Below are 16,846 nucleotides of genomic sequence, written 5' to 3' on the forward strand. Positions count from 1 at the left end.
ATTCACATATTATAAACAATAATAGCTAGCAGCACAATCCACATATTATAAACAATAATAGCTATCAGCTTTGGTAGTTTATTGCATCATAAAATATGAAATTCTAGTCTTCTTTTATGGAGTGCTAGAATTCATCTTGCCTTGTAAGTTTTTTTGTATCAGTTGATAGTGCGTCCTTTTCCTTGGGTATTCAGTTTGAAATCCCATTTCTTTGGAAAGATTATTAAGTCCTTAACCTTTTGATAATAATAATGAGATTTCAATTTTTGTTTACACTGTCATTTATTTTGCTATTTGTGCCAACTCATTACCTTACCATTATCTTCCCCAGTGACTCAAAAACTTTAGATATGTGTCCAGTTTCACTAAATATAATGTCACTCATGCATTGTAATTTACTGTTTTTCATCTTTCATAATGATAATTGTATTGGTGAATTTTTTATTCTTCACATTGTGCTGATAATTCAGAAGGGCCTGTTACTTTATGTAGTACCATTGGAAGTCACTTACGTTAAGTTGCCTCGGTAGAAACATTACCTTTGCTTCTCCATACTCTTTTCGTAGTTATTCATTTATCAACTGAAAATACATGTTAGTGTAACAAGTCATATTTATTATTCTTCCCACTGTTTATGTTGGTAGATTATACCTTTTTATCATCATGGAGATGCATTCGATTAATAAAAAATGGATAGTTCGCGTGTATGACTTTGTGAGGGCAACTTATGGTACTGTGTGTAATGTAAATGTGACTCTGAAAGCAGGATGTGACCACAGGAAGATGGTCCCATAGGCTGCCCCCCCCCTCCCCCCCCCCCCCCCCCCCCAAAAAAAAAGTTTATGTACCATAAGTAGCAATAACTCTTGCCTTTTGGATAAATATTATTCTTCCCTTCAATTTAACTTCCTGTAATAATATAGTGATTGGAATTTGACAAATACATCATTCTCATCTGGTGAGTGCACCCAATATTTAGGCACTGAGTGCACCCAATATTTAGGCACGTCATACATTTACAGAATTCTTTTTGCTCTTCAGAATACATTCTGCTTTAGCAATGACCCCAGTGGCAGAAGACGACATGACAGTTGGTGAGCACATAATGAACCTTTGGGGCTAGAGTGCAGAGCTCATCATCAGAAACAATGGTGCGTTACCTGTTGTCCATTGTTACTCCCTCTGCCTTTGCCCCCTACCTTTCCGAGCACAACATTTTTTCTTAGCAAAAGGTCACACATACACTCAAATATGCACTCCTGTAGCCATAATGAGACAATATACTCGATTACTGAAAATTGTGAAGAGGTGGAGAGGAAGAAGCAGCTAGGGAGTGGAGAGAGAAAGGAGAGGTGTAGAAAAGGGAGGGGGTAGCGATTGGGGAGATAGAGACAGAGTGCCCACATTTGGTGGGGGGGGGGGGGGGGAGCAGTGTATGATCTGGATGGGAAAGGAGTGGTGTGGGCAGAACAGAGAAGGGAAAAAATAAGGTGAGGTAGTGGGAACAGGTTAGCAGAGGTTTAGGCATTATGAGAGCACAGGGTATGGTGGAGGGACATTTTCCACCTGGGTAGTTCAGAGAAAGTAGTGTTGAAAGGGAATATCCAAATGGCATGTACAGTAAAGCAGCTGTTGAAATCATTTGTATAGTGGTGCACAAGATGCTTGGCAGCTGGTTGGTAAAGTTTTCTGTTTGTCACAGTTTGGCAATGGCCATTAATGCAAGTACTCAATTGGTTACTTGCCATGCACCCATAGAATTCTGTACAGTAATTGTATCATAGCTGATAGATAACATGGCTTCTTTCACACATGGCCCTGTGTTTGATTGAATAGGAAATGTTTGTGACTGGACTGTGGTAGGAGGTGGTGAGTGGGTGTATGGAACACATCTTGCACCTGTGAAGATCACCAGGAAATGACCCACAGTTTGCAGAATTGGGAGTGTGATTGAAAGAAGTATGACAATCATCATGAACCCCATGGGTCACTCTGCTCTGGTTGACCCCTGGTTAACTGAATGCTCATCAACAAAAACCTGGGTTATCTGAAATGCCTCTAAAAATTGCAAATCTAGAAAATAATACTGTACTGCATGGAAATAGAATGCAAGGGTGTTTTGTGCTATAGTTAGTGGGGAGAGGTGAATGCCGGACCGTGAGTTGCTTTCCCAGCCACCAATTCACCCGTCTAAATATAGCAACACTGTCAACAACAGTGTCTTCAAGTGACTATTTCCATATCCACTGGATGATGATGATGATTGGATTGTGGGGGCTCAACTGCACTGTTATGTGTCCGTACAAATTCCCAACCTTTGCTCAGTCCAGTCTCGCCACTTTCGTGAAAGATGATGAAATGATGAGGACAACACAAACACCCAGTCATCTCGAGGCAGGTGAAAATCCCTGACCTCACCAGGAATCGAACCCTGGACCCCATGCTTGGGAGGCGAGAATGCGACCACGAGCTGTGGACGTTTCCATTGGGTGTGTATTTTTGTGCCCTGGCAGCTAAGCAGAATTGTGGTGTTATCGTCATCACTGACAAATTAGCTGCTACAAGGAAGTTGAAAAAGGAAATTTACTAAAAAACCATTGTGGCCGATTGTGGAATTGATGTTTCCACCATTTCAGAATGGTGAAACAGAAATCTAAATTTCTAGAACAAATTGTGAAAAATTGTCTTAGAATAACACCAAAAACGTCACACTTTTAGATAGGTGGTAAAGTTCTTTATCTTGAGAAAAAGGCATGTCTTTGACTTATTCGTTGCTGAAAGAAAAAGCAAACATTTTGGCTGTGGTGTTAAATGAGGAAGGAAAAGATTTTTTTCTTAGATGTGGGTTCTTAAACAGGTTTACAAACAGATATGACATTTGGAAATTAGGTGTATATGAAGAACAATTGTCCACAGACTTACATACAGGTGATGTTTTCAAAACAGAGTTTGAAGATTACACTGCAGGCTCACTAAGGACCAAATTTACAGTGCTGGTGAAACAGGTGTTAATTTCAAGATGTTGCCTGCAAAATCTTTAACTTCCTCAAAAGAAATGTCTACCCCAGGGCACAAAATGATAAAAAGAATAACTAACTGTTGTTTTGGAATCAGTTGCTTCTGGCATACATAAACTGCCCCCAGGGAGTACTGCAAAGTCAAGAAAAACCTTGAGCCTTTACGGATATTGTCCAAAGTAAATGTGTTACTAGTGTTTTACAGAGTCAAGAAAAGTTTTTGGATGGCTTGTGAACTCTTTGCTGAATGGTTGAGTGAACAGTTTTTACTGAAAGTTGAAAAGTTTTTACTGATCAAGGCATGCCTAAAAAAAAAAAAAAAGCAATCTTATTAATAAGCAATGTACATACACATCCTTGCCAGTTACAAAGGGGCTATATTGTTGTGAGCTATGCTGCATGCAGCATGGCATAGGGGTTAGCATTGCTGACTGGGGCCGAGCGAGGTGGCGCAGTGGTTAGACACCGAACTCGCATTCGGGAGGGCAACGGTTCAATCCCGCGTCCGGCCATCCTGACTTAGGTTTTCCGTGATTTCCCTAAATCACTCCAGGCAAATGCCGGGATGGTTCCTCTGAAAGGGCACGGCTGACTTCCTTCCCCCATCCTTCCCTAATCCAATGAGACTGATGACCTCGCTGTCTGGTCTCCTTCCCCAAACAACCCAACCCCAACCCATTGCTGACTGGTGTCTGTGGGTTGCCAGTTCAAACATGTCCATCAGCAGTTACTTAGTATTTATCATTTGTGGAAGTTTTAGAAATTTCTTTTGTTTGTAATGTGTGCATATTCTGGAATATTTAACATTTTATATGATATCGGCACTCTCTGCCAGGAGGTCAGATCTATTTCATCTCTAATTTGCTGTTTGTAATAAATGGCAGTGCTAAGTGTTGTACTCCACTGATGACCCTGCTTTTGGATATGAACTTCAGAGCAGTTTGGTGATGTAGGTTGGGGGAAATGCTGTGTATTATAAACATATACATCACTATGGCTCCAATGAGGCAGTAAAAAAGCTTTTTGCCTGGTCAGAACACGACAAAATAGCTGAAAACATTCGACCAACTCACTATCTGTAGTGGGTCAGATGATATAATGCGTTTGTCAGATGGGTACTTTTAATTGGATGGCACTGCCCTGTGTTCATTTGAGAACAGTGAAGAGAAGCTCAATAGCTGGAACAAATTCCAGGCCGAACTACAGAAAACATTTGGTGACAATCAGCAGCAAGTGTGCTTGGTGGAAGAACAATTGAAAGACAAAGCGCAACATCATGGAGAAATGGCGCAGTCCTAGGAAAAAAATGTTTTGGCCGGCTCCCACATTGTGAAGCTGAATATGGCAGAAGTTGATGAAAGAAGTTGCAGAAGACATGTCCGGACTCTTCTGGTAAAGGATGACATAACACACAAGGAATTCATCAAGTGGCGCCAGTGGATCGAGGAGATGGAAAAGATGGAGAGAGAAAGAGAGAGAGATGCGGATGAAAGAGGGGTGACTCTAGACCCTACGGCAGTTATGGAAGATCACCACAACCTAACCTCTCTCATACATCAGATTTTAAGAGAAAAGATACAGTATTTTACACCTGCCAGAACAGTTAAACTGAGTAGGGGGGTGGGGGTGGGGGAGGAGAAGAAGAAGGAGAGGGGGAGAGAGAGAGAGAGAGAGAGAGAGAGAGAGAGAGAGACAAAAGCAGCAGCCCATGAATGTCAACGGCACAGCGCAGTGAGCCTTGAGCAGCCGCTGGTGAAGTATCAGTGCAGCGGTAGTGCAGCAGCAGTGCGGTAGGGAGTCACATATTTAGCTTTCATATTTGTTTTGTAGTTTGATTCTTAATTTCTTTCTGAGTGTTTGTGCACTTGCATATTTAATTACATAAAATCCTTGCGTATTCTCGTATTTGAGAGGAGTTATGTTGCTTATTGATAGCTGTAAAGTATAAATTCGCGGAGCCGTTAGTTGTTTGTTTTGGACAGCCAGTGCTTTCTGTTTATTTTGTAGAGTCAGTTAGCAGCAGACAGAGGCCAGTGCAGTTTCATCCGTGATTGCAGAGTAACGTGTGCAAGCAGCAGTAGCAGAATCTAGTCGTATATTCAGTTTTTCGTATTAGGTCCGCAGGTTTAATTCAAATTACTTTTCGTGTTTGTGCACTTGCGTGGTGAAATTTTTCGGATCTTTGCATATTTTCCAATTAGAAAGGGGTAGTATCAAATTTTAATAACGGTAGAGTGTAACATCATGTAGGCGGTTGTCATTTGTACTAAGACAGGGGTAGGATCGCATTGTAATATCTGTATAGTGCCGTAGTCATGGTCATTTTATTGCTTAGTTTGTAAGTAATTGTTCATATACCCCAACTCAATCTGGTGCTGGTGACGCAACTGTGCAGTCGCATATTGCTGTTTTATTTGTCACAACTCTATACGTCCAGATATTAGCAGTAGGATGGATAGGGTGTGTGCGTGCTGTGTGCGGGCGCAGAAGGAACTGGCCGCGGTTTGCGAGCAGCTGAGTGTACTGTTGGCCACGGTCAGCCGCCTTCAGGCTGCTGCCTCGAGGTGCAATGACGGCGAAGGGTCTGGCGCGTCATTTGAGACACCCCAGGTGTAGCTTGCTGCGTCTGCTGACTCAGCCGCCGAGGCACCTTCTAGTGTACCCGGCGCGTTGGGGCCGCCCTCACCTCAGGGTGAGTGGCGCACTGCAACGCGTTCACATCGCTCGAGGCGGAGGGTCAATGTGGAGACTGGCCTCGCCTGTTCATCCTGTCAGTGGGCAGATGGCCACTCCTTCAGCAGGGCCCAAGCAGGCACGCGGGGGGAAAGGCTTGCTGGTTATTGGGAGCTCCAACGTTAGGCGGGTGATGGAGCCCGTTAGGGAACTAGCGTACAGGGCTGGAAGGAATTCCAATGTGCACTCGGTTTGTCTGCCGGGGGACCTCATCCAGGATGTGGAGGCGGCCTTGCCTGCGGCTATCGAGCATACGGGGTGCAGTCGTCTGCAAGTAGTTGCTCATGTTGGCACCAATGATGCCTGTCGCTTGGGTTCTGAGGCGATCCTCAGTTCGTACAGGTGGCTGGCGGATTTGGTGAAGACTGCTGGCCTTGCATGTGGGGTGCAAGCAGAGCTCTCTATTTGCAGCATCATTCGCAGAGTGGATCGGGGTCCTTTGGTTTGGAGACGAGTGGAGGGTCTCAAACAGAGGCTTCGTCGACTCTGTGACGGTCTTGGCTGCAGATTTCTAGACTTGCGCTGTTGGGTGGCAAATTGTAGGATGCCCCTAGATAGGTCAGGGGTGCACTACACAAAAGAAGCGGCTACTCGGTTAGCAGAGTACTTGTGGCGTGCACATGGTTTTTTTTTAGGCTAGGCAGTAGTGCGAGGTGTCCTGATGAACACTCACCAGTCGAAGTGCAGGCAGGGAAATCAGGATGTGCTCAGTGTAAAGACATTTCAGCTATCAAGATATTAGCAGTAAATCTTCAGTGTGTTCGGAATTAAGTTCCTGAATTTACTACCCTCCAGGAAGCGTGTGGTGTGCAAATTATTCTCGGGACTGAGACCTGGCTAAACTCTGAGATAGGAAGTTCTGAAGTATTCAGTGAGGGTTGGAACGTGTATAGGAAAGACAGATTAGACACCGTAGGAGGTGGTGTCTTCATTGCAGTTGACAAAAATATTGTGTCTACTGAGGTCAAAGTAGAGCGTGATTGTGAAGTTATCCGGACACATTTAACAGGGCTAGGAGAAATAAAGTTAATTGTTGGGTGCCATTACCGGCCACCAGGTTCAACTGTGACAGTACTAGAATCGTTCAAAGGGAGTCTACACTCTGTATCGCAGAAGTACCCGGATCATGTTATATTAGTTAGAAGCCACTTCAACGTACCTAGTATAGACTGGGATGTCTATGGATTCATTACATGTGGTACAGACAAGCTGTCGTGTGAATTACTTTTGAACACATTATCCGAAAACTGTCTTAAGCAGCTAAATCGACAGCCAATGCGTAATGGAAATATTTTAGATCTGGTAGCCACGAACAGACCAGACCTCATCGATGGTGTCAGTGTTGAGACAGGGATTAGTGATCATGATGTTGTCATTACGACTATGGTTATGAAAGTTAAAAAGTCGGTCAAGAAGGCTAGGAGAGTATTCTTACTAGAAAGAGCAGATAAGCAGATGTTAGCATCCCACATGGAAGAATTATGGACAAATTTTAAACACATTGTAAATCACGCATTGAAGAAGTCTGTGCCGAAAAAGTGGGTTATGGACGGAAAAGACCCACCATGGTTTAACAGCACAGTTCGGAGAATGCTCAGGAAGCAAAGACAGTTGCACTCATGGTACAAGAAAGATAGAGAGAATGAGGACAGGCAAAATTTAGTAGAGATTCATGTTGCTGTAAAAAGAGCGATGCACGAAGCATACAACCACTACCACCGTCATACCTTTGCAAAAGATCTTGCTGAAAACCCATCGGTAAGTGGGTCGAAGGCTTCCATCCACTCACTCACTGATCAGTCTGGCCTGGCAATGGAAGACAGCAAAACGAAAGCTGAAATTTTAAATTTAGCATTTGAGAAATCTTTCACGCAGAAGGATCGTACAAACATACCGCTGTTTGAGTCTCATACAGATTCCCGGAGGTGAGGGTATCATCTGGAGTGCCCCAGGGAAATGTGGTAGGTCCGCTGTTGTTTTGTATCTACATAAATGATCTTTTGGATAGGGTGGATAGCAATGCGACTGTTTGCTGATGATGCTGTGGTGTACGGGAAGGTGTCGTCGTTGAGTGACTGTAGGAGGATACAAGATGACTTGGACACGATTTGTGATTGGTGTAAAGAATGGCAGCTAAATGTAAATTAATGCAGATGAATAGGAAAAAGAATCCCGTAATGTTTGAATTCTCCATTTGTAGCGCCTGACACAGTCATGTCGATTAAATATTTGGGCGGAACATTGCAGAGCGATATGAAGTGGGACAAGCAGGTAATGGCAGTTTCTCCAAGGAAAGCAATTGCCAAGATGTCAGGAAATCTCACTGATATCATCATTGATTGCCAACCTGACCAGGTTGCTAGTCAACTTGGGCTTCTTTTTTCATAGCATCTGCGACATGAAAGAGATTGTGATGAAGTCGCAAATGGGAAATATGTCCAGCCAACAGGAACATGTGTTGCAAGCATTATTATCAATGAAGGAACATGGCTGTTTGAATTTGTCATTTTCAACAGAATGTAGTCATAATGTTATTCTCAAGTGAGACTTTTTGCAGGCTTCATGAAAAGGTCAAAAGTGGAAGTCAGATTTCCAGGTGATGAAACTCCAGCAAGTACACAAAACAAAGATGAAAAATTCAAGTCATCAGTCTAGATGCTCAGTTAAACTGTGAAATTTTTGTTGATTGCAAAAGACTACATAGGCTCTTAAAATAAATCCAAATGCCAGCAATGATCATAATCATTGTAGGTGGTCAAGAAGAGCTTTGGATCACTAATTGTCATGAGCAACTTCAAATCAACCCTAAAGGTATGTATAAAGGAACAGCCAAATCACGGCAGCTTAGTGCCATCAACAAAGACTCCACTACCACCTACACACATTACAATGGAGGAAGAATGTCAGTGAGTGTTGGCCAATTTTTGGATGTTTTCAAATCTGTAGTGGAGGGAAGAAAGACCCAACAACCCATGGTAAAACACTGTTTCAACAATGGTGATCATCCATCAATTTTCCAGTGCTTGTATAAGGTGTTGTCAAATGGACAGTGGATAATCCAAGGAAAAAGTGGAGAAGATGCTGCAAGTTAACATCATGGGACCTTCAGAGAGTCCTTGGTCCTCTTCTGTGGCCTTGTGAAGAAGGGTGGCACATGGTGTTTCTACATCAACTACCGATAACTGAACACTGTGTTTTGATAACACCCTAGACTGTTTGAAAGGAGCAAAGTATTTCTCAGTTATGGACTTCCAGAAAGGCTATCCTTGGTGGCCTCTATGAGTTCAGAGTTGTGCTGTTTGGATTATGTAATGCACTAACCACCTGACTCTGAAGTGTATCTTCATCACCCAAGAAACAGAAATTTTGAGGCATGTACCAGGTGATCAAAAAGTCAGTATAAATTTGAAAACTGAATAAATCACGGAATAATGTAGATAGAGAGGTACAAATTGACACACATGCTTGGAATGACATGGGGTTTTATTAGAACCAAAAAAATACAAAAGTTCACAAAATGTCCGACAGATGGCACTTCATCTGATCAGAATAGCAATAATTAGCATAACAAAGTAAGACAAAGCAAAGATGATATTCTTTACAGGAAATGCTCAATATATTCACCATCATTCCTCAACAATAGCTGTAGTTGAGGAATAATGTTGTGAAGAGCACTGTAAAGCATGTCCGGAGTTATGGTGAGGCATTGGCGTCGGATGTTGTCTTTCTGCATCCCTAGAGATGTCGGTCGATCATGATACACTTGAGACTTCAGGTAACCCCAAAGCCAATGATCATACGGACTGAGATCTTGGGACCTGGGAAGCCAAGCATGATGAAAGTGGCAGCTGAGCACACGATCATCACCAAACAACGCGCGCAAGAGACCTTTCATGCGTCTAGCAATTTTTTTGGTTCTAATAAAACCCCATGTCATTCCAAGCATGTTTGTCAATTTTTACCTCTCTATCTACATTATTCCATGGTTTATTAAGTTTTCAGATTTATGCTGACTTTTTGATCACCCGGTACTTAACGGTGATGGAATCTGCCCCAATGCAGTGAAAATAAGATCTGTCACACATTTTCCAGCTTGTCAGCACATTTGTGATGGGGGAAGTTTTCTTGGAATGTGTTCTCACTACCAGCAATTCATGAAGGATTTCTGTACCAAAGCACATCCCTTGCAAGAACTATTGCAGGGAGATTCAATTTTTTTCTGAAACAAGTTGTGAGTAAGATCTTTCCTTATTGTTAAGGAGGCACCGACATCTTCCCCAGTCCTGGTGCTGTATGATGAGAAATCAGATACAGAACTTAAGACCAATGCTAGTGGTTATGGCATAGGTGTAGCTCTAGTACAGGATCAGGAAACTTATGGTTCCAGAGTACTTTCCAACTCTGAGATGAGCTATTCTACAACCATGAAAGATTACCTTGCAGTTTTTTCGGCCATAAAAAAATTCTGCTTGTTTATTTGGCAAACCATTCACTGTTGTGACAGACCACCAGTCTCTGTGGTAGCTAACTGGCCCGAGAAATCTCTTGGTACATCTGGTGAGATGGGCACTTAGGCTTCAAGAGTATATCACAGTTGTATACAAAAATAGATGTAAACACAGACAATGACTGCCTTTCAAGGAATCATTTGACAGAACACAGCAGCATGGATGAAATCTTGGTCATTGCTGCATTAAATAACATTTGACACTGAACAGTGGTAAGACTCAGTATTGCTGAAATCCACAGAAGCCCTGAAAGAGCAGGACATGACCCAAGGAAAAATCCAATAAATAATCAGAATGTTGTATAAGAGGAACTGTGACCTGGTGGGGCAGAAATCATTTCTTGCCATCACAGCTTATCTACATGCAGTTATCCTGAAGTTTTTCCGACACTCCAACATCTGGTCATTTGGAATTTGTGAAGCCTAGACAGAATCGGATGCAGGTATTATTGGCCATGTCTCTACTGATATGTTAGACACTTTGTGAGCCTCTGTAAGAAACATCAGTGACAGAATGTCATGCCTCATTTACCTCCAGGACATCTGGGAGCAATTCCACCTGCAGCTGTGCTGTTCCTTCGGATTGGAACTCACCTTTCGTGGACTCGACATATGGGAATCAGTTGATAATAGTCTACATTGACTAGATATCTCACTACTCTGTCACAAAAACTGTGCTAACTGCTGAAGCTCTGGAACCTGCAAGATTTGTTGTTGAAGTCATCATTTTGAAGCCAGAGCACTCTGTGTGGTGATCTGTGACAGAAGAAAGGTTTTCAAGCCAAGGCTAGTATCAGAGGTTGTTTTACACTGTGACATCGTGCACAGGATGACAGCTGCCTAACACCCACAAATGAATGTCCTCACACTATGCTTTAATAAGATTAGCAGATATACTGTTGGTGTACCTTTATGTCAAACAGAGAGATGGGCATGCAGTACTGCCCGTTGTGACATCAGCACGTAATGCATTGAAGCAATACTGTACAGGCTTCGTACTATTCTTTTTGCTGTACTGTCACAAGGCTGAAATGATGAGGCACTCACTGTTTAAATCAGATGATGTTCCAGAGGATGACATGAAAACTGTCATCACCAGTGCCAAAGAAGCTGCTGGACATCCAGGAGATGGGCTGAGAATGTTATAACACCAAGCACTGGCCAGAAAGATTCAGCCTGGGAGACTTGGTGTGGAATTGTACACTTGTGTGGAAAGTGGGTCTATCAGGAAAGGTACAAAACTGCTAGTTTGGAACAAGACATATCCTTCATTACTTGTCAGACACCACATATGAAGTCAAAGGATTATGACCCTACATCAAGAAGACAAAGACACAGAGACATTGTCCAGTCCTCCATATGAAGCAGTTCTGAGACAAAAATCCACAATAGGGACATCTCGTTCAAGGAAACTGAAGACCAGTTCAATGATCGACAAACTTTGATGAGAGGACCACCTTTGATGCTCATCATAGTGAAGATAATGTGACAACATGATCAGAATGTGAGGATCTGCCAGTTCTGCCATACAGAAGACCATTGACAAGAGGTAAATCTAGGTTGCTGTAGTCGGCTCCAATAAGTACTTCTGAAACAGCTGTTCACTGTTTCTCCATGATAGGGAGATGATGCATACAATTGATGTATTGGTTAGTGTTGCTGACTTTCAAGCTGTGGGTTGCTACTTCCAACTCCATTACCAGCAGTTATTTTTTATTTTGTATTTATAATTTTTGGACTGTTCTCAAAATTTGTCTTTGTGATGTTTGCATTTTCTGGAATATATGAGATTTGTATAAATGGCAGCACTCTCTGCTCAGGATGTCAGTTCTGTTCTATCCATACATTGGTGTTTGTAAAAAATGCAGTGCTAAGTCTTGTGCTTTGTTGACAACACTGCTGTTGTATTTGAATCTGATTCAGCATTTAAATGGCATTATCATAGACTGTTTTTGAGAATAATAGTGCAAGATAGTGCACACAAAACAAAAACTCGGATAGGTCCTGAAGGCAGCAAATATGAAGCACAAAATTTATTGGTGTGTGCTAGCTTCAAATAATCTGAAAGCAGAAACTCTTGAAAGGGGCTAGAGTAAACTGTATGATGAGCTTGAAGAAGGTGACTCAGAATATTTTGAAAACTCAAGAGAAATGGTGTGAAGAATTCCCAGATGTGAAGATATACATGCATATTAGGTGAATGAATGAGTTGTAGCAGATAATTCCCTAGAAATCACACCAACAAATGATAGAAACAGTGTTGCTGTCAAACGCTGACAAGACCTAAGTGCCTGAAGCAGATGATGTGGATGATAGAATGACAGCTGGAAATGTTTTCTGAGCTCTGGAAATAAGCCTAAATTAAGAATTTATCTTTCAGAAACCTACTGGATATAGCATAACACAGAAATTACGGTATTGAGTTGTTGTTATTATTTTAGGTTGTCCTAGGATTTATTGAACAATGCAGTGAGTTAAAAACAGTTAATGTCCCTCTAGTGAAAAGATGGCAGGACACCACTGCCGGAAAACTTTGTGAGGGACACAATAAATACACAAATATTGCTGATTATTAATTATAAATAACATCCCATGATCAGTTTCAGGAATTCCATTTCCATCTTAATATGTACCTATGTGCATAGCAAATATTTTCCAAAAATGACATCAAATGGTATAACAAAGCAGAAAATATTAATATGATGCTAATTTTGACATTGTGTGTTAACCATCATGTAATGTTGGCAACTAATGTTTAGTTTAAAACTAAGGGACATATACAGTGGGAATACTGCCTTTAAATAACATAAATCATTCATGTAATTGAAAATCATTGTGATAAAACTTAATGAATATTACTCTGAAAGAGCACTGAAATGCAATAAATGTCTGTCTTCTGCCCCCTGAGCTGCATAGTCGTATGATGAAAGGTATGTAATTGTGAGAACATCAAATGTAGACTGATAGATACTAGAATAATGCATGTACAACATACCAGCATTTCTCATAAAGTATATGACACAAATTGTCAAGCCTACTGGTCATAAGATCAAGTTAAATTTCGTGTGCTTAAGTTAGATTATGCATGGAATTACAGTTACTCATAGCCAACCAAATATTAGTTAATAGTATTTAATTGCTTTGGAATATCAATGCTATGACGTGTTTTTAGTAACAAATTTACTATAATGTTAAATGAAAAGTTAGTTACCAGGTAGGTAGGTGGTTAGTGTTTAACGTCCCGTCGACAACGAGGTCATTAGAAACGGAGCCCAAGCTCGGGTTAGGGAAGGGTTGGGAAGGAAATCGGCCATGCCCTTTCAAAGGAACCATCCCGGCATTTGCCGGAAACGATTTAGGGAAATCACGGAAAACCTAAATCAGGATGGTTGGAGATGGGATTGAACCGTCATCCTCCCGAATGCGAGTCCAGTGTGCTAACCACTGCGCCACCTCACTCGGTAGTTAGTTACCAGCATTACAGGATGATGGGCAGTAAATAATCAAACAGTGGAAAGTACAGGTGGGAATATCAATCCAGATCCCATCACAACTATGTTGTGCCTTCATTTGCCCATTTCCTACATCATTTCCAGTTTCTCCAATGCCATCCCTGCCATAATAAACCCCTGTTCCATCTTTCTTCCCTAGTTCGAAAATTGTCCCTTTCTCTGGCTAAAACACAGTCTCACACCCTTTCCTTAAATGCTGCCTAAACCGTGGAATCTTACCCAACAGCTTAATCATAAAAATTCTTTTCTCTGGAACCAACACTTCCTTTCACAATGACCTTCACCTTCTTAGATTTCACCTGTCCCTATCCCTGTCCCTGTCTCTCACAAACCTGGTGCTGGAAGAACAAATCTCCAGCCAGAGACATCCAAGAACAACATTTGCTCCCTCCTCAAGGTACTGCTACTGTGGCAGTCCCTACTGTGAGCACTCCAGTATGTGGAAGAGCATTCCAGGCACCGCCAAGTTATTCGTCCTTCTGAGGTCCTGCTGCCACCCTGGGGCATCACTATCAAACCTTTATGCTACTGATAGTGTTCTTCCTCAACAACTTCATATAGCACCAAGACCCTGTCTAGCTGACTTTTGCAATTTGCCTTATCATCCCAAACTACCTACCACCGCTCCACCAATTCCAGAGCCAAAACAATTGCAGAACATTGTTGTTAATCTTTCCACTGAAATTCTCAGGCCCACAGAAGAGTCAGCCCTATCCAAAAATTGCTTCTTGTCCTTTTGGCCAAGATCAAAGTGTAATATCTTTTCTTATCAGCTTAATTGCTCATAAGATACAATGCTCTCCAATACTAAAATGCCATGTATGATTTTTTAGACCCTTCTTTTTTCAGAGGGCGACAGCTGCAGTAGCCCGTCCTACACAAAACCAGTTGGTCGAGTTCTGGCCTCCTTTGCATAAACCTTTATGGCTGTGTGTAGAACGCAGACTGGCTAGCAAGAAAGTTGCATGCAACCACCTCCCCTCTGCTCCTAGCCAAGGTGTCCAGTTTGCAAACTGCAACTGTAAATATTGGTGTTGCGTCTCGTGGTGAGATGCTGGCTACGCTAAAGGAGTGATCGCCTGCCATGATGCACAATCACATTTCTCCCCCCAGCCAGTCATTGTGCTGGGTCTCCACCAGGGTTAACATCAGCATTTTATCTTGGTCGGACTGTGCCACTGCAGTCCAGATCAAACCAAGGTCTCCTATTTTCTTGCCAAAACAATTCTTACACTGTCACTAGCATCAGCCTGATATTATCTGCTGAGCAATGACTCTCTGGTTGATCCAAAAGCGTGCTACGGTTCCCAGATGACTCTGGTTTGATCTATCCCTGAAGTGTAACCTATCCTGTGTTCCTTCCCACTTCTGAGTATTACCTCAAGTCTAAAAAATCTGTTCTTATCAATTTAATATCTGCTACATTGTGCACTGCAGAACCAGAATTTTATAGAAATAGCACCTTCATGTACACTAATGGCTCTAAGATCAACTTTGGTGTCGGGTGTGCATTTGTCATTGACACTGACCATTTTTGGTATTGGCTTCAGAACAAGCTCTGGGAAATTCAACCTCTCTCAACAACTTGGCCAACATCCTCTCTGCCCTTTCATCATGAGGTGATTATTTTAGTAGCTAGGTTGTGTGTTGGACACTGTCATTTTAGCCATCATTATCTGTTACATAGTGATCCCCTACCACTTTGTGCTCATTATATCACCTTTGATGGTTCGTCATTTCTTGACCCAATGCCCTTTTTTCTTTAACCACTTGCCTTCCAGTGTATGTTTGCTGTCTGAGTTGTCAATCATTTTAGTGAATGGCACCTGGGCTATCAATTGTGTTTTACTTTTTATCCATCATAGCAATATTTTGAAGGACATTCAATCTCTGGTTAGGGACCTTCCCTGTTGCTATGGTGAATTTTGTGGATCTTTCTTCAAAGGGCAGTCCTTGTTTTTAGCTCTCGTTCATTCCAGCAACTGGGCATAACATGTAGTTGCTTGTAACTTCTTTTACTTATTGGTGATCTAAGCTTATGAAAAGAGTGCTTATGATGCCAATTGTTTTTGCTCTCAAAGGCCTACTCTACTTCTCCCAATCCCTGGAATGGAAACACTTCTTCACTACCAATTGCTCCATCCAAAGCCAACCTAATTCCAACATTGACCCCTAGTTCATACCACCATCCAACTGTGGTCCTCCTCCCCCCCCCCCCCCCTCCCCCCTCTCCAATCTAACCAGTTCCCAGTCACCTTCCAGGAATTCCTTGCTTCCAACTCTCCAACTTGGCATCACCATCCTTTCCCAGGTCCTTTTGTAAGAGTGCTAACCTTTCAGCAAAAGAAAAGACAGCCATCCATATCCTCAAAACAGATCCTGACGTAGTCATTCCACTTACAGACAAAGGTTCCGCCACTGTCGTTATGAATTGCAGTGACTACCAGGCAGAATGCCTCTGCCAATTTCAGTCTTCTCCACCTATAAACTTTGCCAGAGTGATCCCATCCCAGATCTGCAACATAACCTCCAATCCCTGCTTAAAGCTTTAGGCCCCTCCTAGAACCTCTTGCCCGAATCCATTTCCCTCTTCACCCCTATGACATCCCATGCACTCATGTTCTACATGCTCCACAAAATCCACAAACCCAACACTTCTGGATACCCGATTGTAGCTGGTTATTGTGCTCCTACTGGAAGAATTTCAGCCCTTATCGACCAACACCTCCAGCCAATTGCCTGAAATCTAACCTTCCACATCAGTGGTACCAACCACTTCCTTCAGTGAGTCTCTGCCATCCCCACACCTTTACCTCTTGAATCCGTATTCGTCACTTCTGACACCACTTCCCTGTACTAACCTCCCTCATGCCCATGGTCTTGCTGCTATTGAACACTACCTCTCCCAATGTCTGTCAGATTGTAAACCCATGACCTCATTCCTCATACAAACTTTATCCTAACACACTACTACCTCTCATAAGAAGGGAAGATATACAAACAAATCCATGGCACAACTATGGGAACCTGCATGGCACCCTCTTATGCCAACCTGTTTATGCACAATCCAGAGGATG

The 16,846-nt window shown here is 42.3% G+C and overlaps 1 protein-coding gene and 1 pseudogene across 4 annotated transcripts in view; both read left to right on the forward strand.

The window, feature by feature from the left end:
• LOC124777078 (stimulator of interferon genes protein homolog) overlaps window positions 1–16,846 on the forward strand; it is a 338,173-nt gene that overhangs the window by 38,276 nt on the left and 283,051 nt on the right. The window lies entirely within an intron of this gene.
• On the forward strand, window positions 14,490–14,609 carry LOC124778127 (annotated as a pseudogene).

Source organism: Schistocerca piceifrons, chromosome 2, assembly GCF_021461385.2.
Source record: "Schistocerca piceifrons isolate TAMUIC-IGC-003096 chromosome 2, iqSchPice1.1, whole genome shotgun sequence".
Classification (NCBI taxonomy): domain Eukaryota; kingdom Metazoa; phylum Arthropoda; class Insecta; order Orthoptera; family Acrididae; genus Schistocerca; species Schistocerca piceifrons.